At 43.2% G+C, this 23848-nt stretch overlaps 1 protein-coding gene across 10 annotated transcripts in view; it reads right to left on the bottom strand.

The window, feature by feature from the left end:
* LOC105494192 (HECT, C2 and WW domain containing E3 ubiquitin protein ligase 1) overlaps positions 1-23848 on the bottom strand; it is a 468767-nt gene that overhangs the window by 338409 nt on the left and 106510 nt on the right. The gene's annotated exons all lie outside the window — the stretch shown is intronic.

Raw genomic sequence — 23848 nt, 5'->3', positions numbered from 1 at the left:
AACATCACACAAGGACCACACTCATTTTGATAAAGTGGATAAAAAGTTGCAAGCAACATTATTCTGTGCCATAAGTAATTTGATTTGATTTTAAATTTTAATTTAAGGAATGAGACCTATGGGCCTAGAATTTTTTTTTCTTTTTCAAGAAACAAAGATTTGGTGTAGGTGTTTGTGGGGAAAGAGAAGTTCTGCTCTCCCAGCTGTCTGAGAAGGCCACCTAAAAGCATCCTCACATATGATCCACTCCTGAAGCTCCCTCGACCACAAAGGAAGGGGAATCTACAATTAAACTGCTGAAAATTCACTGCCTGTTTCAGTGCCCTTACTCCCTCAGGCATTTACTCAGATGGGAAAGACTCAAGAAGTGCTGTCCCCTTCCACTTGTTGTCCTGCAGAGTGACTGTCACCACAATCAACTTGGCATCACTGGTCTCACCACTGGCACTTTAGAGCTACCATGTCCAAAATTAGCATACAGGACTTGAGCAGAGATACCAGGCATGGGAAAGTTGCTGATGGCATCGTCTATCAGGGCCCTCTTAATCCAGGTACTGTTTTGGTTCATTAGTCTTTATTCTGATTTGATAACCTCATCTTCCTTTGGAGTTACAGTCACCATGAAAATAATCAATATGGCCTGATTCCAGAAAAAAAGCAGTCTATGATGTCAGCATTCCCAAACCCCGATGAAACCTGAAGCTTTGCTGACAAATGAATTCGTGTAAGAAACGAGTAGCAAGCTTGCATTCTGGGTGCAGAGATTATGTTCTCAACCCTGGTCCAAGTAGATCTGAATAGAAGAGGGAGAGAATTCAACATCCACGTACTGAGATCCTGCTCTGTGTCCAACGCGCTGGTGGATGCTACTGGACTTCTCAGTGGTGATGCACACCGTGCAGCACCCTTGCTCCTTCCTACTCCCTGCCACAGCCACCGGCTTCCCGGCTGGTTCTCAAGCTGCCCCAGCTCTGCCCCATCTGCAGGCTCCCCTGCACTGCCTTCCCCCTTGGAGAAGGGCCAACTAGGAAAAGATGCAAGAAGGAACACACTAGGGCCATGTCCCTGCCTCTGGCCTTAGTTACCATGTGAACATTGCCAACTCTCCAATTTCTGTGATAGGTCAGAGCACTCATCTGATGTCCAAATCCAGTCCCATCCACTGGAGCTTTGCGCAGCCACCCAAGCACCGTGCAAGAAAAACTCAGGGTCTTTATTCCTATGCCCACGCCTCCCTTAAAAGTCCAGCCTTAGTCATGGTTCCTTCACCGCTTAGAACTCCCTGTCAGGAACTTGGACAGCTTTCTTTCTCCAGTCCTCTTTCTCCATCCTTTTTGTCCAACCAAGCACTGAGTTCATCTGTTCCTGCCTCTTAATGGTTCTAGAATTTATCTGCCTCTCACCATTTCTGCCTCCTTCAGCATGGACCAAACCTCCCTCTCCCACTCAACTCCCATGGAGCCTAACCGGCCTCCTCGTCTGCACCTTTGCTCTTAATACAGTCTCCACAATGGACAGAACGCTTTATTGAAAAAGGAAACCTGATGTCGCCCTTCCTTGTTTTAGTGGCTTCACACTTCCTTTAGGCTAAAGCTTTAAATACCAGTTTGAGACTTACTTTATACAAACATGCAAAGTGGATCTGGCCCTCCCTCCTCCCCGGCCTCACTGCTACCTCCCTCCTCCTGACCTGTGACACTCTGGCCACTTGGGAATCCCACAGTCTCCAGAGGCACTTATTTTCCCCCTTCCTTGGAGATGCCAGTGTGCTGTCCAGCCAGATGCCAGCCAGCTGCCTGACCTGAGCTGCCCTCAGCCCTTCTTCCTCCACACCCCTCACTCCTTGGCCTTCCCTGTGCTTCCCCTTCCCCCACAACAGGGGCCTGGGAATAGTACCCTGTAGTTATTGTTTTTTGACAGTTTTAAAAAATAATTCTAATGAACTATTTATGTATGTATTTGTTTAACATCTATCTTGCAAAATTGACTCAGAATTCTCTGGGAGCTGGGGCTGCCATCCTCAGCACTTAGCACAGAGCCTGGTACAGGGCGTGCTCACTGTCCTAAGCCAGATGTTGATCCAATTAATTAAACACACACATGCATGCACATTAGGAGAGTAAAAAGAAGAGGAAAAAAGACCATTCAAATGGGCTGTTTAGACATTATCTATTTAGCACTTAGCACTGGGGATACTGGTGTATTTCACTTTACAGTTTACTGTAAATTGTTTCTTTACAGTTTACTAATTTTTTAACTGCAAAGCTTGACTCTGGAAATAAGAAAGGAATGAGAGCAGAAGTGGAGACTTTATAAAGAAAGTGAATGGGGAGCAAAAAGGATCCAGCTCCAGATCCTGGAAGCTTACCCCACTCCACCAAAGAGAACCTGGATGGAACCCTCTTCCATCAGGAATAAACTGGAGCCCAAAGAAATGAAGGAATCAGATGGGGACCAAGTGACCTGTCTACACAAAAGCCACCTGATGAGTACTTCTACTCCCTGCTCTCAGCCCACCTTCAGCTATACAGATCTGCATGGCCCCTTGCTTCTGCCATTTGGGATCCAGCCTGACAGCAGCAAATGAGTGCACAGATTTCAGGTAGAGGAAATCCCCAGGAAATGGCAAGGAAGAGTATAGGAATCAACAAAGTACTACTTTAAAATAACCTGAGATTAGATGATTCTTCCTTCAAAGGCACAACTAGTTTATACACAGCTATACACAGCCAGTTCCTCTGTTGGACTCAAGTGGCCATGACCCTCAGGAAAATCCTCTAGGAGTGCTCGGCACAGGGCAGCAGGAAGTCACGTGGGGAGGGTCCCTCTGCGACCCTTGCAGCACAGCAACAGGAGAGCGGAGCGGTGTTGGAGGCCCGGCCCTGCCTAAGGCCGCTCCTCCATAGGTCCTGGCTGCTGCACCCTGCTCATGCCCTGTAAACCCCTGGCACCTCTCTAGAGCCCTGTGAATCAACCGTCCGACAGGGCCTGTCACTACTTATCAGCACTGACTGGCAGTGACACTACCTCCAAGGCCTGATGCTCTGCCACAGCCATTAGGTCAACTGAATAGAGTTAGGATTATTAAAAATCAAAGGAGCCAAGCAGGATGTCACTCCTGGGTAAATATCGATCTGTCCCTACCCAAATGAACTAAGATTAAAAACCAAATATTAGAAAGCATGTTACCCTTCAGACCATACTGTGATTTACCATAGGCTAAAACAAATTGTTTCACTGTTTTGCTTCCCTCGTGTTTCATTTGGTCTGTCATCTGATAAGTGGAGGATTTTTTGAGGAAGAGGTCAAGATCATTCATGGGTGGAATACATAAAAGCTAGCAATATAAAAGATGATATTTATTTATTTATTTGAGATGGAGTCTTGCTCTGTCACCCAGGCTGGGGTGCAATGGCTGGATCTCCGCTCACTGCAAGCTCCGCCTCCTGGGTTCACATCATTCTCCTGCCTCAGCCTCCTGAGTAGCTGCGACTACAGGCGCCTGCCACCACACCCGGCTAACTTTTTGTATTTTTAGTAGAGACGGGGTTTCACCATGTTAGCCAGGATGGTCTCGATCTCCTGACCTCGTGATCCGCCCGCCTCGGCCTCCCAAAGTGCTGGGATTACAGGCGTGAGCCACCGCGCCTGGCGAAAGATGACATTTAAAAACAACTTTTTTTCCTAATTATAGAAACAAAGTACATTTGCTTTTGAAAAGCCACGCCATAGGGACTACAAACAACAGGATGAACGGTCACTCTGAACCCCACACTGTAAGAAAGCCAGAAGTCCTGGTTCGGGTAAGGTTCTCTTTTTTTATGGGGCAGTTTGAGGGCGGCCCAGCCAGTGTGCCGCCTTCTGGGAGGGACATGTGCCTACAGGTCTGGGCCTCTAAGAGGGCATCACAGCTAAGAAGCCCGGGAGTGGCTGGTCCTCAAAGGGGGCTTGTGATATTTAAAAATAATTTACACTTATTTTAAGTGGGTGTATCTGATATCCCCAGAAATCTGGTCAGCTGGGGCAATTGCCCCTCACAAATCATTGTGACTATCAATTATTTTAAGTCGTCCTAAGTATAGACAATTGGCTTTTAGGATTTGTTGAGTTCCAGCAGGAGGTGCCAAGCTATAGAGATATTTAAAGACATACAATTCCTATTTCATTGACCCCAAACCCCTCAAGGAAATTTACGGCTCTCCTCTTCTATCAGGCAAAGACCCTAGCGCAGTGTTTGCCATCTGATAACTATTTGCCAACAGACCGACCAACCCCGTACACGAAGGAAGGAAGAGGCTGTGTGTGCATTCCCATATATGTGGTTAATTCCGGAAACGTCACACCAGACACCCTTGCAAAGACAAAGTAAGCTCAGTTGCACATATTTTGAAGGAGATTTTAAAAAATTTTCTTCTTCTTAGAGACCAGAAAATTACATTTGCTAATTTAATAAAACTATGCTTTATGGCGAGAACCCAAGAGGGGGGATGAAGAGTTTCACTAGACCTTCTCCCTTTTGGCTGATGTCACAGCAAGTATTCATCAGCCATCAGCCAGCCTGGATAGCAGGCCAAAAAAGCGGCCGTCTGGTCTCATGTTGGAAGTTCTGTTTTGAACTTTGTGACCTTGATTCCATCAGCATGACTTGGGGTCTGAATGATTTTGTTTTGTCCCAATCTATTTTCTTTCAGTCCCTTGTTTTGATCCAACATCAATTTTCAGGAGATATAAAATGTACTGTCCTATAACATTATGGTGTTATTGTCACTGAATTCATTTTCCTGGGAGGAGGTCTCTTTATGATCCAACACCTAATAGCATCATTTCCTGTCAGCAATGACTTACGACGCCTTCCAAATTCCCAGGCCCCTCCACTATGACAGAACGTCCCTCTTACATTAGAGGGAAAAAAAGGCTTTGACAAATAGTCCAGGCTTTACTTGAAGAGCATGAACTTAGTGGTATAGCCAGTGGGCTACTCCTTTTTAAAGATATTTATTTTACTCATATATTTTTCGTTTTCATTCATTCATATATTTATTCACTTCTCTAGCATATCCATGGCTAAACAATGACACACAGGGAGAAAATAAAGATTGCTTCACTTTAAACTTCCATGTTCCCTAACGTCCCATTTGGAACTTTCTTCCCAACCTGAGGGACCCATCCTTGTTCTTAGATACACTGGTCCAAAGGGATCCAGTTTGTCCCTAAAGGAACAGTTCTAACTCCATAACCAGGCAACATAAATATGACCACCTGTGGGGGTGGCCTCTTCCTCCCCAGGCCTTACTCCTCAGATTCTCATTCTGAGCACCAAAGAGAAAAGTCACATGAGAAGTCAAGGTGGGTCCTGGAGCCAAGGTGGTAAGAACAGGGTGGGGACAGCTTCTGGCCAGCACCCACTCTGGGGCCAGCGTCATGGCCATGAGCTGGGACCCCTCCCGACCAGTTCCATCCCTCCCAATGCAGCACTTTATTGCTGCTCAGCCCAGAACTGTTTCCTTTCTTCCCTAACCTTCACGTTTCATCCGAGGTACATCTGTGATTGGCAAACACACATAATAGAACTCCATCCTTGAATAACTCCACAACAGAGCTGTCTTCTAAGAATAATAGCTAATCTCAGGGTGTTTTCATTAAAAACAGATTTCAGTGACAGACTATCAAAACATTTTCCTTTTACAAAAAGCAATATGAAAGGGCAGAATTACGCAAAGGATACGGGCTTCACTCTGCCCTGAGCAACCAAGGGCCCTCTCCCATTGGCGTCAGTATCTCATTTAAATTTCCCGCCATGGGTATGCAAGCAGACTAAGTCCTACTCAGCGCTTTTGCAAGTGGGGGAAAAAGAAAAAGACTGATGAAGTGCACTTCTGCCTCTATTTTCAAAATCTGTCACCAGTTATCCTTGAGGGGTGGTTTGTTTGTGTTCTTAGGGAGTTGGAGAGGTATTATCTAGCAAAACAGGCTCAGAGTCACCCAACATGCATTGACTGTCTCCCACATAGCTGGCATTGTTTTGAGCACTGCAGATACAGTGGTAAACACTCATCTCTAGTATTGATGTGACTTCCTATGTGCCAGGCACTGTTCTGAGTGCTTTACACATATTAACCCATTTGATCCTCACAATAATCTAGCGAGGCAGTTGCTATGACTGTCTACACTTTACAGAGGAGGAAACTGAGGCATGGAGAGTTGCTGTAATATGCCCAATGTCATGCAAGTAGTAAGGAGCAGAAGCAGATTCAGAGCCAGGCACCTGGTTCCAGAGTGCCCATACTCAGTGGCCCACCCTGCAAAGACTAGTGTGGTCCCTGCCCTTCAGGAAGGGAGACACACTGAACAGATGAGCTGAACACACAACAAGATGTCAGAGCATTCCATTTAAGAGCTGAGGAGGGCTCCAGGCAGGTCTTCTCCAGTGATTTACATTTTATTTTGGTTAGAAATACCTTTAAGACACTGAAGGCAATGTCCCTTTTCCCCAGAACCTCTGAAGCCCCAGCTTCCATTAGGCAAACAGTCACACTTTCCCTCCCCACTCCCTCCCTGCCTCCTTCCTTCCCTCCCTCCTTTCTTTCCTTCCTTCCTTCTTTCCTTCCCTCCTTGCTTCCTTCTTTTTCTTTCTTCCCTCCCTCCCATCCCCCCTTCCTTCCTCCCTTCTTCCCTCCCTCCCTCCCTCCCTCCCTCCCTCCTTCTCCTCTCTAGTTTTCACTTTACCTTTATAGTGTCTTCTTTCTGAACTTTATTGTTGGGTATAGTTAGTTTTTTTGTTTTATTTACTATTGTGAAAGGAAAATAAATCTTGGGACCCCCAAATCACTAAGCCAAAAGAAAAGTCGAGCTGGCAACTACGGCAGGCAAACCTGCTTCCCATTTTATTCCTAAATAAGGCAGTTAACAAAGATTTTTTAAAAGCTACATACCCCCCTCATAATGTGCCCACAAGGAAATTTCTTGTGGGCCTCAAGATCTTTACCCTCAAACAGTTCTGTTGAATTTCACCCTGGCAATGTAAACTGACAGCTGATCTTCACAGCTCACCTGAGACAAATGCATATTTGATTGCTTCCTCTGCCCTGTTGTTTATGTAAAAATGCAGATTCACCGAGCCAGACTACATTGAGTATTCAGCGAAAGGCTGATCAAGGACTCAGAAGAATGCAACCTTCTGTCTCTTATCTACCTATGACCTGGAAGTTCTTGCTTCAAGTTTTCCCACCTTTCTGGACCAAAGCAATGTACATCTTAAACATATTGATTGATGTCTCATGACTCCCTAAAATGTACAAAAGCAAGCTGTACCCCAACCACCTTGGGCCTCAGAGGACCTCCTGACACTGTCAGGAGTGTAGCCTTAAACTTGCCAAAAGAAACTTTCTAAATTGATTGAGATCTGTCTCAGACACTTTGAATTCACACTATTTCATTTTAGCTTTTCTCCCCATGAATGGTTTTCCAAATCACTTAATAATTTTAGTAATTACTTAAATAATGATATAGATTAAGTAATCACTTAATATATCATAATATATGAGATTTCTTATTAACTTGTGTCTATTTCAGGATTTTACTCCTATTGCTCTTTCTATTCATATGCCCACACATGAAGTTTTAGTGTTTGCATGTGTGTGTATACACGGACTAGCACATATAAACATATTTACTTTATATTTATTGCATGTATCACATTGGGTAGCACAGGTACCTCCATCATTAATTTTAATTTCTCATTTTTATAAAAGAGATGGAGTCTTTCTATGTTGCCCAGGCTGTTCTCAAACTCCTGGGCTCAAGTGATTCGCCCCTCTTGGCCTCCCAAAATGCTGGGATTACTGGTGTGAACCACCGTGCCCAGCCCTTCATTAATTTTTGAAATAAGTTATCTTAGCGGTGCTTGCATTTTTGTCCATCTAGAATCCAGAAAGCTGGTGACTGTGGGCCCAGGGGAGTGTGCTGGATGTGTAGGAGAATGCCACCCACACCCATGCCCACACTCAGGACTCCCCACCAAGGTGCCAGTAGAGCCCAATACTGAGACCCATTGGCCATCCTCCAGAACATAAAGACTCACATATCTTGTTAGTGGGATTAAATTAAACTAACAAATGAATAGGGAAAAGTTTTGCACGTTAAGTTATCCCATCCATGAGCACCATGTCTCTGTACGGATTACATTCCTGTTTTGATTCTTTAAATGAATCTTCATAGATTTCCTCATGTAGCTCATGCAAAGTCCTGGCTGCTTGGTAGTCCATGTTTTCTTTTTCTTGAGTTCAAAATGTTTTCTGAAATGATCATAGGCTTGGGCCAAGGATGCCTCTCTTATTCCACATTTTTAAAGAATAGTAGTCCCTGATTCCCCTCTGTTGTCTTTTATCAGCCTAGTATTTGTTCCCAAGTATTATCTTTAAACATGGTTCCTGGTCTGAAGTGCAGGCTGGGAGGGCAGAGGTCCCCAGTCAAGGGGTGCCAAACCTCCTCCCGCTGTGGCCACTCCTCAGAACAGGGGGAACTCTCTGTGGATTTCACCCCAAGTAAGGTGCTGGGTGTGGGGGTAGGGGGGCTCCACTTATTCCTGCACGGTCCCCAGGGACAGAGCTCTGGGCTCCCTTGGATATGGCTCTGCCAGTTCCAGGGGAGGCTCTCCTGACCTGACCAGCCCCAGGTGTGCTCTGGCTGGCTTCCAAGGGACTAGTGTTGTCAAGACTTGGGTCTGGACCATGGGTCTGGCAGAGGATTCGCGGGATTTGCTGGTGATTCACTCTTGTGGGGCAATGAGATAGGGAGGAGAAGCCTGCACAGGGACCCAGAGAGTCACAAAAGGCGACTTTATTCAGCACTTGTTTCATTTGCTGTGCACATATTTCCTTTCAGGTCCTCATGTGGAGGGGGCTTTTCATTCACAGATTCACTCAGTAAATGTCTGTGGTGGGCCAACTACATACCAGGCACTGTGGATCAGGCAATATGTCAGTGAGCAACACAGCCCACAGGCCCTGGCTGTAGAGCTCATGTTGAGGGGAAGAGAGCAACCAAAAACACAATAAATAAGTAAACTGCACATGTTAGAGATCATGCAATTTCAAGAAACAATGAGAAATGAAATGTTAAGATGTGGGTAGGAGATGAAGGTTTCCCTGGGTCTCCAGAAAAAGCTTCAAAGATAAGGAGGTTTTGAATAAAGACCTGAAGGAAGAAAAGGAAGTATCCATTCCTGCCCAAGGGAAGAATATTCCAGGTTAAAAGGCCTGAGGTGGGAGAGCATCTGCAGAGGCCAGTGTGGCCGGAACATGCGGAACAAAGGGGAGGACAGAAGGAAATAAAGCTGGGGATGTCACAAGGGGCCAGGTGGTGTTAGGCTTCGAGTTCACTGGAAGGACTCTGGTGTTCACACATTGCAAGGTGGGAAGTCACTGATGAACCCTGAGTGGGGAAGTGACATGATGTGGCTGGCATTGAGCAGGAGCTCTCCTGCTGCTGCTTTAGGAACACACTGGAAGGAAGAGGAGGGAGGAAGCTGGGAGACCTTGCAAAAATCTAGGCCAATCACGGTGGTGTGAACAGGGTGGGAGTGGTGTGGGTGGTGAGAATTTGGCAGAATTGTAGATAGAAGAGAGCTGTCACTGGCAGGATGGTATTGCATGTTAATTTGTAAAGCCTGTGGCTAACCTTTTGCTTGTTTAGCAACCTGTATATCCTACGCTGCTCTTGCAGACTGTGGAGAGAAGCTGGCTGCTCCTCACCTGCTCATCTCGCTACCTGCCATGAAGCTTATTTCTGGATATGAAGCATCTTGTCTTTCCCGTACCAGAAGCTATAATCTGTTTCCATGTCTCTCTCTCTGAATCTGCCTTTTTCTATTGTGGCTATCACAGCTTCTATTATGCCCATTGTGTCGCTATACCTACTTCCAACTTTGCTGCATTTTTGGGAACTGGAGAGCTCCAATAAACACAGGAAGAGAGAAGCAAGTGGAGAGGAGCAAGTGGAGACTGACTGGTGCAGGCCTGGAGCTACAGAGGGCAGGTGAAATGTGCAGGCAGGCAGAGGTCTGGGCTGATCTTCAGAGTCCAGTTGCTCCTTTATCCTGGAAATCAGTTCTGGAGTCAGATATACCGATCCCTATTTCTAGCTTCTACAACAGTATTATTTTGTACTAGTTTGGAGGCTTTCATAAAACTATTTTTATGGAAATTACTTTTGCGGGGAAGGAGAGGCATCCAGGAAATCTATCATCGATCTGCTAAATGGATGGCACCACCACCTTTTCCAATTACATGTTTTTCCAGTGGATAATATTTTCAGATTCTACAGACACACGAGTGTCTAAGACTTTGAAAAGCAAACAGCGCATCTTTCAACATAAAGATATTAAAACCCATAGGCATGCACTGACTTGGATATATGCGACTGTGTGTGGTCAACTCTTGTCTTTACCATAATAGAATCTAAAAACTCCTGGAGACTAAATAAATTATGTTAGTTGGTGATAAGATATTGAGGGCTAATGAGGCAAGAAAAATCATAATATCCAAATTGTGATTTTTTTTTTAGTAACTGTTGTTTCTACATTGAATACGTATGAAAACATTAAGAGTTTCCAGATGTGATATTGAACATAGAAATAGAGGTTCTGGGAGATAGTGTCAACCAGCTAGGGAGAAGGAGAGAAGTTAGATTTTTGGATCCAGTCTCTATATGTCAGCCAAAGGAGAACATGTGCCTACTGAGAACTATGAGCCACTCATTTCCACAACTCTGAAAACTGGGTCTCTACAATTAAACACAGTAATCAGAATATTAAAAAGCATGAGTGTCACGAAACAATGTTCCATGAATATTTTTATGTTTTTGGTGTTAATGATTTCTGAGCAAAGGCACATGGGTTAAAGGATGATTACTGGCTACCCTAAAAATAGAGACTTTTGGAGACATAAAATCTCTCTTCTGGAGATGGTGAAAGCCTAGAGTCCTTTGCCTCCTCTCACCAGAGAGGATTATTTTGCATTCCAGAGCAGAGGTCTGGTGTTGGCCAATTAAATGTGACGTTCACTGTAAGCAAGAAGTTTTAAGAGGTATCATGAGTTTCACCATCCCTCTTGCTACTGCCTGCTTTCCCGCAAGAACACCATGTTCTAGTTCCAGATTGGGCTATGCCTTCAGCCTACACTTCAGAAGCACATCTGAGCCCAAACCACAAGGGGAAGGAAAGCTGCAGCTGACCCACAGCCAAATGTGATGTGAGTGAGAAATAAACCTTTGTTGTGGAAGCCATTGAGATTGTGTGGATGTTTATTTCACAGCATAACCAGCAAAAGCAAGCTAATGCATCTGTACAGCCAGCCTCCATTTCTACTCCTCTTCGAATTAAATTCCACTGCTCAGGGCAAGACGGCATGTCCTGATTCTTTTATGCCACCAGCACTTGGCTTTTCCCTAAATTGACCTACTTTGAAGGAGGGGTCTTATAATTCACAAGTGGAGGAGAGGTTCTGGTACAAATAGAGACTTGTAAGGTTGCACTGAGGGGTGTCTTTCTTCTTTCCTGTGGCCTATTCAAACTATCCCAATCAACCAGGTCCTCTACTTTTTCTTTTTTTTATTATTATTTATTTATTTGTTTATTATTATTATTATACTTTAAGTTCTAGGGTACATGTGCATAACGTGCAGGTTACTTTTTCTTTTTGTATTCACTGATTTCTTTCTTTCATTGAAATTCCAAGCTCTTTCCTTATGATCAGTTTTCCCCAATTACTGTCAACTCTGGGATCAAATTCCTCCCAGAGGTTGTTATGTCAGAATACATTTTGTGTGCCCTCCTCAATGCTGCCACCAGGACTTGGTTCCTGCTTACAGCAGCTGAGGAGCTATGTTACTGGTACAAGCCCACAGTTGAATTCCTGTATCTTCACTAGGTTTTCATCCCAAGCACTGAAAACCAGGGGAAGTATGTCTCTAGCACCATCCAAGGTCTACATATTCTCCTTGAATCTACTCTCTTGGGTCCTTTTCAATCTCTTTAGCTGGCAAGCAGTGAGTCCCCATGAAGGCACTAACATAATTATAATGTTGAATTTCACAGACCTAAATTGGGTCCTCCTGGAGGCATTTACATTTTAGAAGTGCCATCTTCCATCATAGCAGCCGGAACAGGGAGGGAGTAGGAGGAAGACCTGCCAAGGGAGGTTATCATCTTGGCTCCTTTCACTGTTTACCATGGCCCAGGAGGGACTTCTGACAAAACAGCACCCGGAGTATGCTGGAGATTGCTCATATTACGCCAAAGAGCTTAAAAGATCTCACATATATAGACTTAGTGAAATAGCCCACTGCTTCATGTTCCCTAACTGGCATCCAATAGTTTGAGGAATTCTAAGGTGGAACATGATTTAGCACACTGAGCAAAGCAAGATAACATGCCTTGGTGGAAATCAATTCAGTGAATCCACGTTATGTGAGAACACCAACAGGGATACTTTCAGACTTGTAAATGCCCAGAAAAAAAGACTTACATTCACGGGACTGTGATGGGAGGGACATATGATTCCCAGCTGTGGAAAGGACAGAAGAGCAGAGGGAGGTAGAGAAGCCCCAGTTCAAGTCTCATTCTGCTACTTTCTGGCTGTGGGATCTTATGCAAGTTACTTAGCCTCTCTAAATGTTAGCTTCTTACTTGTCAATTAGAATTAGAATTCTATCTACTTCATAGTGCTGTCAACAGATTTTGGAGGGAAAATATATGGAAAGGACTTAAGAATAGCACTAGACACATAGCATCTATTCCCTACAGGACAGAGAGAGGATTCAGTGTTGAAAAAGGCATGTCAAACTCAGGAACTGGAGGGCCCCGATGATGTGCTAATGCTTGGAAGAGCTGCAACCAACAGTCCCTTTCTGCTTTAATTTATTTTTTTAAATCTTGGCATACTTTCAGACTTACAGAGAACTTGCAAGAATATGACAATGAATTCCCTAATACATTTCACACAGATTCTCCAAATGTTCACATTTTGCTGTTTGTTTTTCCTTTTTCTCACTGTCTCTATGTGAGAGACATATAATTTATACATGTATACATATTTATATATACATATGTGTGTGTGTCATGTTTTTCTGAACCATTCAAGAGTAATCTGTAGACAGTATGCTCCCATACTCCTAAATACTATGATGCATATTTCCTAAAAACAAGACATTCTTTTATATACCTACAGTATAATTATAAAAATCAGGATATTAACCTCAACATGGTACTATTATCTAATCTACAGACCTTATTCAGATCTCATCAATTTTCTCAATAATATCCTTTATGAAAAAGAAAAATCCAAGATGCAAGATCTTGTGTTATATTCAGTTCAGTTGTTTTTCTTTGTATTTCATGACACTGGTTGTTTTTATTTATTTATTTTATTTTATTTTATTTATTTATTTATTTATTTATTTATTTATTTTTGAGACGGAGTCTTGCACTGTTGCCCAGGCTGAAATGCAGTGGCGTGATCTTGGCTCACTGCAAGCTCCACCTCCCGAGTTCACGCCATTCTCCTACCTCAGCCTCCTAAGTAGCTGGGACTACAGGCACCTGCCACCACGCTGGCTATTTTTTTTTTGTACTTTTTTAGTAGAGACAGGGTTTCCCTGTGTTAGCCAGGATGGTCTTGATCTGACCTCGTGATCCGCCCACCTTGGCCTCCCAAAGTGCTGAGATTACAGGCATGAGCCACCGCGCCCAGACTTATTGATTTATTTTTGAGACAGAATCTCTCTGTCACCCAGGCTGGAGTGCAACAGTGCAATCTTGGCTCACTGCAACCTCTGCCTCCAGGGTTCAAGTGATTCTCTGGTCTCAGCCTCCTGAGTAGCTAGGACTATAGGTGCCCGCCACCATGCCCAGCTAATTTTTTGTATTTTTAGTAGAGATGGGGTTTCACCATGTTGGCCAGGCTGGTCTCAAACTCCTGACCTCAAGCAATCCTCCCACCTCGGCCTCCCAAAGTGCTGGGATTACAGGCGTGAGCCACTGCCCTCAGCCCACTGATGGTTTCTAAGGGTATAGGCTAGTTACTTTGTAAAATACTGCCACTTTAAATTTGCCTGATGTTTCCTTGTGATCAGAGTCAGGCTCTGACTTCAGCAGGAGTCACAGAAGCCACGTTGAGCCCTCAATGCCCTGTATCAGGAGGTGTTAGGCTGGTGCAAAAGTTATTGCAGTTTTTGCCATCAAAAGTAATGGCAATAAAACCCCACAATTACTTTTGAACCAACCCAATACAAGCTGCACTGGTGATGGCAACTCTTGGTTAGGGTGCTGTCTGTCAGATTTCTCCACTGTAAAGTCACTATTTTATCCTTTGTAAATAATAAGTATCTTGTGGAGAGACCCTTGGAAATTACATAAATACACTGTTAATTCTCAAACTTTCACCCATTTCCTTTACCACCCGTTAATTAGTTTTTGCTTGCATCAGAAGCCTTTTTATTTATTTATAGCCCATTGATGTATTTTTTTCTTTTTTTTTAACTTTTATTTTAGGTTCAGGGGTACCTGCGTAGATTTGTTGTACAGGTAAACTTGCATCACAGGGGATTGTGGTACAGATTATTTCATCACCCAGGTACTAAGCCTAGTACCCAACAGTTATCTTCTCTTCTCCTCTCCCTCCTCCCACTCGCCACCCTCAAGTAGACCCCAGTGTCTGTTGTTCCCTTCTTATGTGTTCATGAGTTCTCATCATTTAGCTCCCACGTGTAAGTGAGAACATGCTGTGTTTGTTTTTATTCTGTTCCTGCATTAGTTTGCTAATGATAATGGCAGAGGTCTCTTTTTAAACAGAGTTTTGAATTCTATCGTTTGAGAAATATTTTACATGGCAATGGATCTTATGAGACTCATCAAAGCCATTATGGTGTAAAGCATCTCTCCAAAAAAATGAACTCCTATTTGGTGTCAGTTGATTGCAAAGACTTCAATATAGGGAAGGAGGAGAGAGCTCAACACTGGAAATATATCTAATGTACCAGAAAGCAAATACAAATTAAATGTCTCTTGACCTTAAGTTACAGCAGCTATCTCACATCTGGTTTAAACATAGCATTAATAGTTACTCCTTTTTATTACAAAAATAATTCATTCGTACTGTGGAAAATCTGAAAACTTCATAAAAAGCAGAAAACAGAAGAAAAAAAGACACTCATGATGCAGAATCTACCACTGTTAACCAATTTGGTAGATTCTTTATTGTCATTTGTTTTTCCTTTTCTTTTATCTTAAGACCTATTGTATATACAATTTTGTATTCCAATTTTAATAACTGGAATTCATTGAAAATTCTAAGATCGTTTCATAAATTTTAACGGATGCCTTTTATGAACATACTACCATTTAGTTTTTTGATACCATTTTGAACACATAGATTGTTTATATTTTTGCTATTAAATAATGGTGAAGAAGCATCTTTGCACACACAGAAAATGTGTACTGCATTTTGCTTCATTTGTGTAAGAAATATTATGGCCTGAATGAGTATAGCTGAGTGAAAGGCTATGAATACATAGCCAAGTGAACTTACAAAAAGGCCTAATTTCTACCCAACTGGTGATTCACGCAAGTGTTCTTCTCCCCCAAAACTCAACAACACTGAGTGTTCCCATAGTTCTTTGCATCTCCTGACTGTACATTTTCAACCTTCTCTTAGCCAATTTATATTGCCCTGTTGTGAGTTGTCTGATCTTGTTCTTTAAACCTTTATCTACTCAAGCTTGCTATTATTATTATTATTATTTTTTTTTTTTGAGACGGAGTCTGGCTCTGTCGCCCGGGCTGGAGTGCAGTGGCCGGATCTCAGCTCACTGCAAGCTCCGCCCCCCGGGTTTACGCCATTCTCCTGCCTCAGCCTCCCGAGTAGCTGGGACTACAGGCGCCCGCCGCCTCGCCCGGCTAGTTTTTTGTATTTTTTTAGTAGAGACGGGGTTTCACCGTGTTCGCCAGGATGGTCTCGATCTCCTGACCTCGTGATCCGCCCGTCTCGGCCTCCCAAAGTGCTGGGATTACAGGCTTGAGCCACCGCGCCCTGCCGCTTGCTATTATTTTTTTACTTAAGTATATGAGCTCTGTGAATTCTAAAATATCAAACTGCTTTTTTTTTTTCTTTTGTAGAGATGAGGTCTCCCTATGTTGCCCAGGCTGGTCTTGAACTCCTAGACTCAAGCGATTCTCTTGCCTTGGCCTCCCAAAGTGCTGGGATTACAGCCGTGAGCCACTGTGCCTGGCCTACAAGATTTTGTCTGACATACTTGTTGCAAATATTTTCCCTAGGTATTATTTGCTTTTTAATTTTGTGTATCTGGCTGTCAATGGAAGATTTCCAGTTTTATGTGTTAAAACTATTATTTCTGTTTCCTTCTAACACTTTAATTTTGGAAAGCTCTACTTACTCACCCTTCCCAGCCAAATAGAGGTAAACATTATTTCTACACCCATCTAGCATGTGATAGCACTATTTTGAAAACATCAGCTCTTAGATCCATTTGTAATTTATTTGGGTGCATGTGAATAACATACTTCTTTCTTACTGGTAACCTGCTTCCCCCTTATTATGTATCAGATTTTTCTGTGTGCCAGAATTTACTCTGAGTTATGCAGTTTCATGGACCTATTGCTTTTTCTGGAGTCAGGATCACATTTTGTTCATTATTGTAGCTTTAAAATACAGTCGTATTAATCTTATTTCATTCCTCTTCTTTGCCCTCTTGAAATGTACCTCTTCTGGACTATTCATTATTTGAGAATATTTTAAAATAATGTTAATAATTTCAATTAAGAAAAACTGTCAATTGAAAGAAAAATAGAGGATATTTTATTAATAACATCATAAACTAGATATGAATTAACATAAAATGTAACTTACAATATTCAGTTTCCTCATGAAAGAACATGGGATATTAGTAGATTAATTTAAATCTTTTATGTTTCTTAGTAAAGTTTTGTCTTCTATTACATTCTGCACTTAGTGATTAAAGTATGGATAGTTTATATTTTCATTATCATTGAAAATCAGATGCTTTTTAAATGACTTAAATTTTATATTTGAATGCTGTTAGCTTTGTAAACTCTTATTAATTCAAATAACTAGATATTTTCCTTACACTTTACAGGTATAAACTCACATCCCTAAAAAAAAAATGACCATTTGTTCTTGTTAAAATAACCATCCCTGTAGCTTTTGCCTCACATTTTATTTGATTAGCCTGAACTTCAAGATCAATGTTAAATCATCACTAAAAATAATGATTAATTTCACATTGTTTCTGCCAGTGACAGGAATGTATTTAACATAAAGCAGGACACTGGGCATTAAATAATGAAATAGTTAATGTTAATAATGAGACATTAATAATGAGAGAGGCATTGACTTCCAGATTATATTGTCTAGATGAATGTTTTTTTTTAATATGTCATTTTGCTAAAAATAATGCAGCCATGGTCATCCAAATATGACACGCAGTTTTCATGACATTGTGACAGCCATGAAAATGTAGTGCTTAGATTTCGGACGGCCGGAGATGGCCCCCGACCTGTACTCTAGAGCCCCCATGCCCAGGCCATCCTCTGCAGGCTGCCCTGACCAATGACTGCACACAGCAGGGATGCAGAGGGTGCCCATGTCTGGGAGATGCCAGGCTCTTCTGAGGGCAGCATTTTGGAAATGACGCTGCGGCCTGGGGGCTTCTGCTCCACCCTCCTCCCTTGCACTCTCTTTCAGGAAGCTCAGGCCCTCACAGTTCCCTGGCCTTTTCCCCTCACAGGCTCTTTCCTCATCCATCTCCTGCATGCCCAGTCCCACCCTGGCACCTGCTTCATCAAGGATCTGGAACGACACAGACCCTAATGGTTTGGTCTGTGAATAGAAAAGCCAGGCTGCTTTACTGTCCTTTTCCACCTGTCACTTGAGTGACAGTGTTATTTTGAAATCTCTTACTTCCAGGAGATGAAAAAAGTAAAGCATTTAGACAGTGAATTATTAGTAACAAGTGCTGGAGGGCACTTACACGTGGCAGAGCCCCTTTCCTGATGCCATCTCGGGATCCTCAACATCATCACCCCACTGGGGAGGCAGGGTAGATATTCCTGACTTGATTTTAAGACAAAACAACCAACAATAGACGTCTCAGGGTGTTTATAGGATATGAGCAAAGTTACGGAAATAAGAAGGACAGAGTCAAGGCTAGAGTTTATATCATTTGAATTTTTATCAAAATTATTTCCATTTTAACCCCAATGTTCCCTAAATTCATATAAAACATGATATTATTATTTGGTTTACAAAAGCAAATATGGTATTTAGTGGCATTTTGAATTTTCATGTAGGCATCTAAAAATAATATAATAAGATGCAAATCCAAATCAAAGGTCTATTCAACTGGCCAGGCATGGTGACACCTATAATCCCAGTACTTTAGGAGGCCAAAGCAGGAGGATTACTTGAGCCTAGGAGATCGAGACCAGCCTGGGCAACATACTGAGACCTCGTGTCTACTAAAAATAAAAAAAAAAGTTAGCCGGGTGTGGTGGCATGTGCCTGTGGTGCCAGCTACTCAGGAGGCTGAGGCAGGAAGACCTTGTCTCAAAAAAAAAAAAAGGTCTATTCAATTAATAATCATGGCATCCTATGTAGATTCTATATTGATCTCATAGAAAATTAGCAGCATTTTCTATCATTATTCATGATTTTTAATAATCTTTTTGGTAGCATGAATAATTTCATAATCATAATTTTAAAAGTTCCTCACACTATAGGAATAAACTTCTTATTTGGGATATTTACCTACATAATACAGGCATCTCTGGTTTTCTGGTTTAATCATTCTATAATATTTCATTGATGTATATTCCAAAATTTATGTATCTATTCTCCTACAGATGAGCATTTAGATTGTTTCCAGTTTTTTTATTTTGCTATTTCAAGCAAATCGCTTTCTTACCTACAACTGGTTTTATACATATATGAGTGGTTCCCCAGGGTATGCACAAGCCCAGGTCTCTTGGTGCAGTAAGTCAACCCATCCTCCACGTTGCTAGGTAGGGCCATCGTGCTCACCAAATGGAAGGGACCAGTTGATTCTCCCACCATCTGTGCAGTTCACCTATTTTTACACTCTTTCCAGTACTTGCTATCACCAGCCTTCTTTGTTTTTAACTCGATGGTTGTAAAATGATTTAAGTCCCCAGTCATGGCTTCAACCATGAAAAACAGGCCAGCCACCATCTGATAGCTGGGTGAGTCCCTTGATCTGGCTCAGTCCATCTCCAGGCCCCCGACAAACCTCTAACGTGTCACCTGCTTCCCCCACACCTTTGCTAGAGGATTGACCTGCCATCAATCTAATCATGTCATTTCTTTGCTCAAAACACTCAATAGCTCCCCAACTACCTACAGGATGAATACAAACTCACCAGCACAGCAAACAGCCTGACAAACTGGCCTCATCTCTGCCCTTTTGCCAGGCCTCTCCCAGCCAACCACTCCCATGCACCCACGTCCCTCCTGCTGCCCAGCAATCCCAGAGATACTTCCTACCTGGGTTCTTTTGCTTTTTTTGTTTTGTTTTGTTTTCGTTTGAGACAAGGCCTTACTCTATCACCCAGGCAGTGGTGCAATCATGGCTCACTGCAGTCTCAACCTCCTGGGCTCAAGTGATTCTCCCACTTCAGCTTCCTGAGTAGCTGGGACGGCAGGCATGAGCCACCATGGCCGGCTAACTTTTTATTGTTTGTAGAGACAGGGTCTTGCCATGTTGCCCAGGCTGGTCTTGAACTCCTGGGCTCAAGCAACTGCCCACCTCAGCCTCTCAAAGTGCTGTGATTACAGGCATGAGCCACTGTGCCTGGCCTTACCTGTGCCCCTTTTCACAGGGCACAGTCTTTGTCTAAGGCACATTCTTTTTCTTTGCCTGGGACTCCCATTCTGCACAAGTACAAATGACACATCCCCAAACTCAGCCAGGTTGTGAGTTGTGAGTGTCCCCCTGGGCTCCCAGGGCATCTGATTTTGAGCTACAAGTACACAGATCAATTATTATTGTGCTTGTTTGTACATCAGAGCCTTCACTAGGCTATGAACTTAGAGATGCAGCGATAATGTCTTACTGATCTTCCCCAACTCCTGGCACGGGCCTGGTATGCACTGGGTGAGAAATGCATGATGTTTTACATTAAATGCAGTTCAATGTTCTTTAGAATCTCAAATGCATCTATTCATTCATTTTATGTGCCTTTTCTAGATGACAGAAGACAGCAGTGACTAAAATAATCAAAGCTCCTTTGTCCACCATCACAGAGCTTACATTCTAGAGTGAGAAGACAGAAAATGAATAAAACTAATGGAGTCCTGTAGTATAGTACAAAGTGATGTGAACTCTGAGGATGACGAAGCATGAATGTGGGAGAGGGAAGAGGGGATGGAAGGCTGTGAAAGGGTTGAATCTCAGAAAGGGCAATCAAAGGAGAGAGAAGGCGACATTTTTGCAGATTTGATAAGGAGGGAGGAAGTGAGACCTGGAGATTCACGGCCGGGGTAGGGGAGCTTTCAGGCAGAGGGAATGGCACAGGCAAAGACCCTGAGGCAGGAGTGGCTGGAGTGGCCAGAGCAGAGACCTAGCAGGAGGGTCAGAGATGCAGACTGAGAAGTAAGGAGACAGCACATTAGGTGGCACCTTGTAAGTCACAGCAAGGACTCTGATTCTGCTCCCAAGGAATAGGAAGCCACTGATGGGATTTGGAGAAGTGACGTAACTTGACATATGCTTTTTTTTTTTTTTTTTAAGATGGAGTTTCACTCTTGTTGCCCAAGCTGGAGTGCAATGGTGCAATCTCGGCTCACTTCAACCTCTGCCTCCCAGGTTCAAGAGATTCTCCTGCCTGAGCCTCCCGAGTAGCTGGGATTACAGGTGCACATCACCACACCTGAGTAATTTTTTGTATTTTTAGTAGAAACAGGGTTTCACCATGTTAGCCAGGCTGGTCTGGAACTCCTGACCTCAGGTGATCCGCCTGCCTCAGCCTCCCAAAATGCTGGGATTACAGGTGTGAGCCACAGCGCCCGGCCTTGGCAAATGTTTTAATGAGCTCTCTCCAGATGTCATGCCATGGATATCCTGAAGGTGACCAACAGCAAGCGCAAGAGACAGATTAGGAGCTTTGCAATAGGTCTGGTGAGAAATGGTGGTGGTCTGGACCAGGATGGTGGTGAGAAGCTGTTGTTGGATTCTAAATATACCTTGATGATAAAAGCAAAGGATCTGCTGCTAGATTGAATGTGGAGCAGGATAGAAAGAGACCGATGACTTCGTTTTTTAACCTGAGTGAATTAGAAGAATAGATTGGCCATGAACTGAGATGAGGAAGTGGGCAGGGCAGGTTTGGAGAAGAAAAACAAGAGTTTGGTTTTGGACATTTTCTGTTTGAAAGGCTCCTTAGACATTCAAGTGGTGATAGAAAAACAAGTCTGGCATTCAAGAAGGAGATGTGGGATGGAAATGAAAATTTGTATCACCAGCACACAGGTGAAATTGGTCATAAGATGGGATGGGATGACCAGGGCAGCAAGTGGAGACAGGAGAGGACATCACAGCCCTGAGCCCTGAGACAGCCCAGTAGTAAGAGCTCAAGGAAAGGAGGAGCCTGCAAAGGAAACAGGCACCCACATGGCAGGGAAGGTCACCTGCAGCCATGGGAAGGTAGACTGAATGCTACAAATCTCACACATGCCAGGTTTCCAGATTAATTGCATAATTTGAAACTCCTGTGCTAGCAAGCTGCCCCCCACTGAACTTGGCTCTTTATGGAAGAAGAACAATTTCTTTAGACTCTAATTCAGCAGTAGCAGCTGAAAAAAATAGGATCAAAAGATCTCACCCCAGAAAGATGCATTGTACATTTCTTGTGCTCTTCCTCGAGACGCATCAATCCTCTTCAGAGTCAACATTTTGAAAACATCTGATCCTAGATTAAACATGCCCCAAATGCAATCCCTCTTATACAAAGTATCTTCTGGACATAGAATAGTCCATAATTTTCAAAGATTATTTGCATAATCTTTGAAACCTTCGAACCTGCCAAAAGAAGAAGCTGCATAGGGTGAGGTCTGGGAGCACCTAGAATGCTTCTTATGTCCTCTCCCTGCGGAGTCAGGATGCATTACCCTCCCAGCACAGAGTATTGCCAATAGGGACGCTCGCCTGAGTCTTCATGTCCAGAGTTGTTATTGGAGTTCCATATGAAGGCATAGTTGAGTGAATCATTGACCATGTGGCTGACCTCAATCATCAGCTCCTCTCCAGAGAGGAGGCTGATGTCACGTGATTTAGAGATACAACACTCTAATCACAGCCCTCAGCCTAAGTCATTTCTTAAGCATAAGCTAACTAGGAGCCCACCAGCTCTAGCATAAACTAAAGATCATTTGCATAATCTTTGAAAGATGTGCAAAATACAGAGATGGAACCAGACTTTATTGGAAGGAAAGCTGACTTGGTTCATGAGTATTTGGCTTCTTATTTTCAGAGCAAAAAAAGCCCAGGTTCTCTGAATGGATCGAGGTTACTTCCTTGTGATTTGCAATGCTTACCTCAGTGGTTTTCCTGGAGAGCTTTACTAAGTACCAAAGCCTGGGTTCCAACCCCAGAAATTCTAACCTTATTGCTCTGAGATTCTAATGTGCCATGGCAGTTGAGGAACGCTGGTCTAAAAGAACGTTTAAACCTTAATGTCCGTATGAATGGCCTGCAGATCTGCTTAAAATGCAGATTCTGATTCAGTAGGTCTGAGACTAAGCATTTTTATTGAGCTCCCAGGTGAGGACACTCTGGTCCAAGGACTACATTTGAGCAACAAGTATCTGCATCTCATAATCGTCTCTGCAACAGTTATTTGGCATTGCCACCTATGATGATAAAATGCAGTCAGTTCAACAATTAAAAACTAATCCCTCTGACATTTAGTTTAGCAAATACTTATTGAGCACTTCCTATGCACGAGGCTTAGCATTAGGGGCTTTAAGAGATAGAGAGATTTAGAAAATGATCGTTCTGACCAGGGTTAGGAAGGGTAAATAGGCTTCATTTCAAGTTTCTTCTCTGATTGATTGGTACATATTTCATCCTTGGCCTAAAGAGATCAAAATATAAAATGACCCTGGAAACACAGTGTCAGAAACCACAGAATCTCCCTAATCCTCTAGATATGGTGCCAGGAACTATCACATTCTTCTATGTATGTGAAATGGGACCCCTGGCAACTATTGACTCATAGCTGCCTACCTAAACTCTCTTAGCCCTAAAGCCCAGGTAATTAATCCTACTATTCAATAAGGGATCCAAGTAACAAAAGTATAATGTCCCCTTACCAAATAGTACTCAAGGTGCTTCCAGGTCACTAGAAGAAAGATTCTTTAAAACATTCATCAAGCCCACAGTGTCTTGCAGAGATGGGCACTAAATACTGAGCCCAAATGGTCCCTCTCCAGCAGTAGGAATCATGATCATGAATATGCATTTCTAATGGCTTCCTTCTGTGACACCAGCCACACCTGGACTGCACAGGGAGGCCTGTTAATTTCTGGCACAGCCCTGCCCATTTTTAAAGTCAAGGGGCACCATAATGGAAAGCTCACAAGAAGCTGGTCTCCCTTCTCTCCTTTGTTCTAGGGCAGGCCATGGGGGTGGAAGGGATTAGTGGCTGCCCTAAAGCTACTATCTGGTTATCAGGCCCAGGCACCCACATGTCAACATTTTCCTTCATATGCCTGCTCAGCCAAAAATGATTGGGATTCCTGTG

Source organism: Macaca nemestrina, chromosome 4 (genome assembly GCF_043159975.1).
Source record: "Macaca nemestrina isolate mMacNem1 chromosome 4, mMacNem.hap1, whole genome shotgun sequence".
Classification (NCBI taxonomy): Eukaryota; Metazoa; Chordata; class Mammalia; order Primates; family Cercopithecidae; genus Macaca; species Macaca nemestrina.
This window is presented reverse-complemented; position numbering and strand designations above follow the sequence as displayed.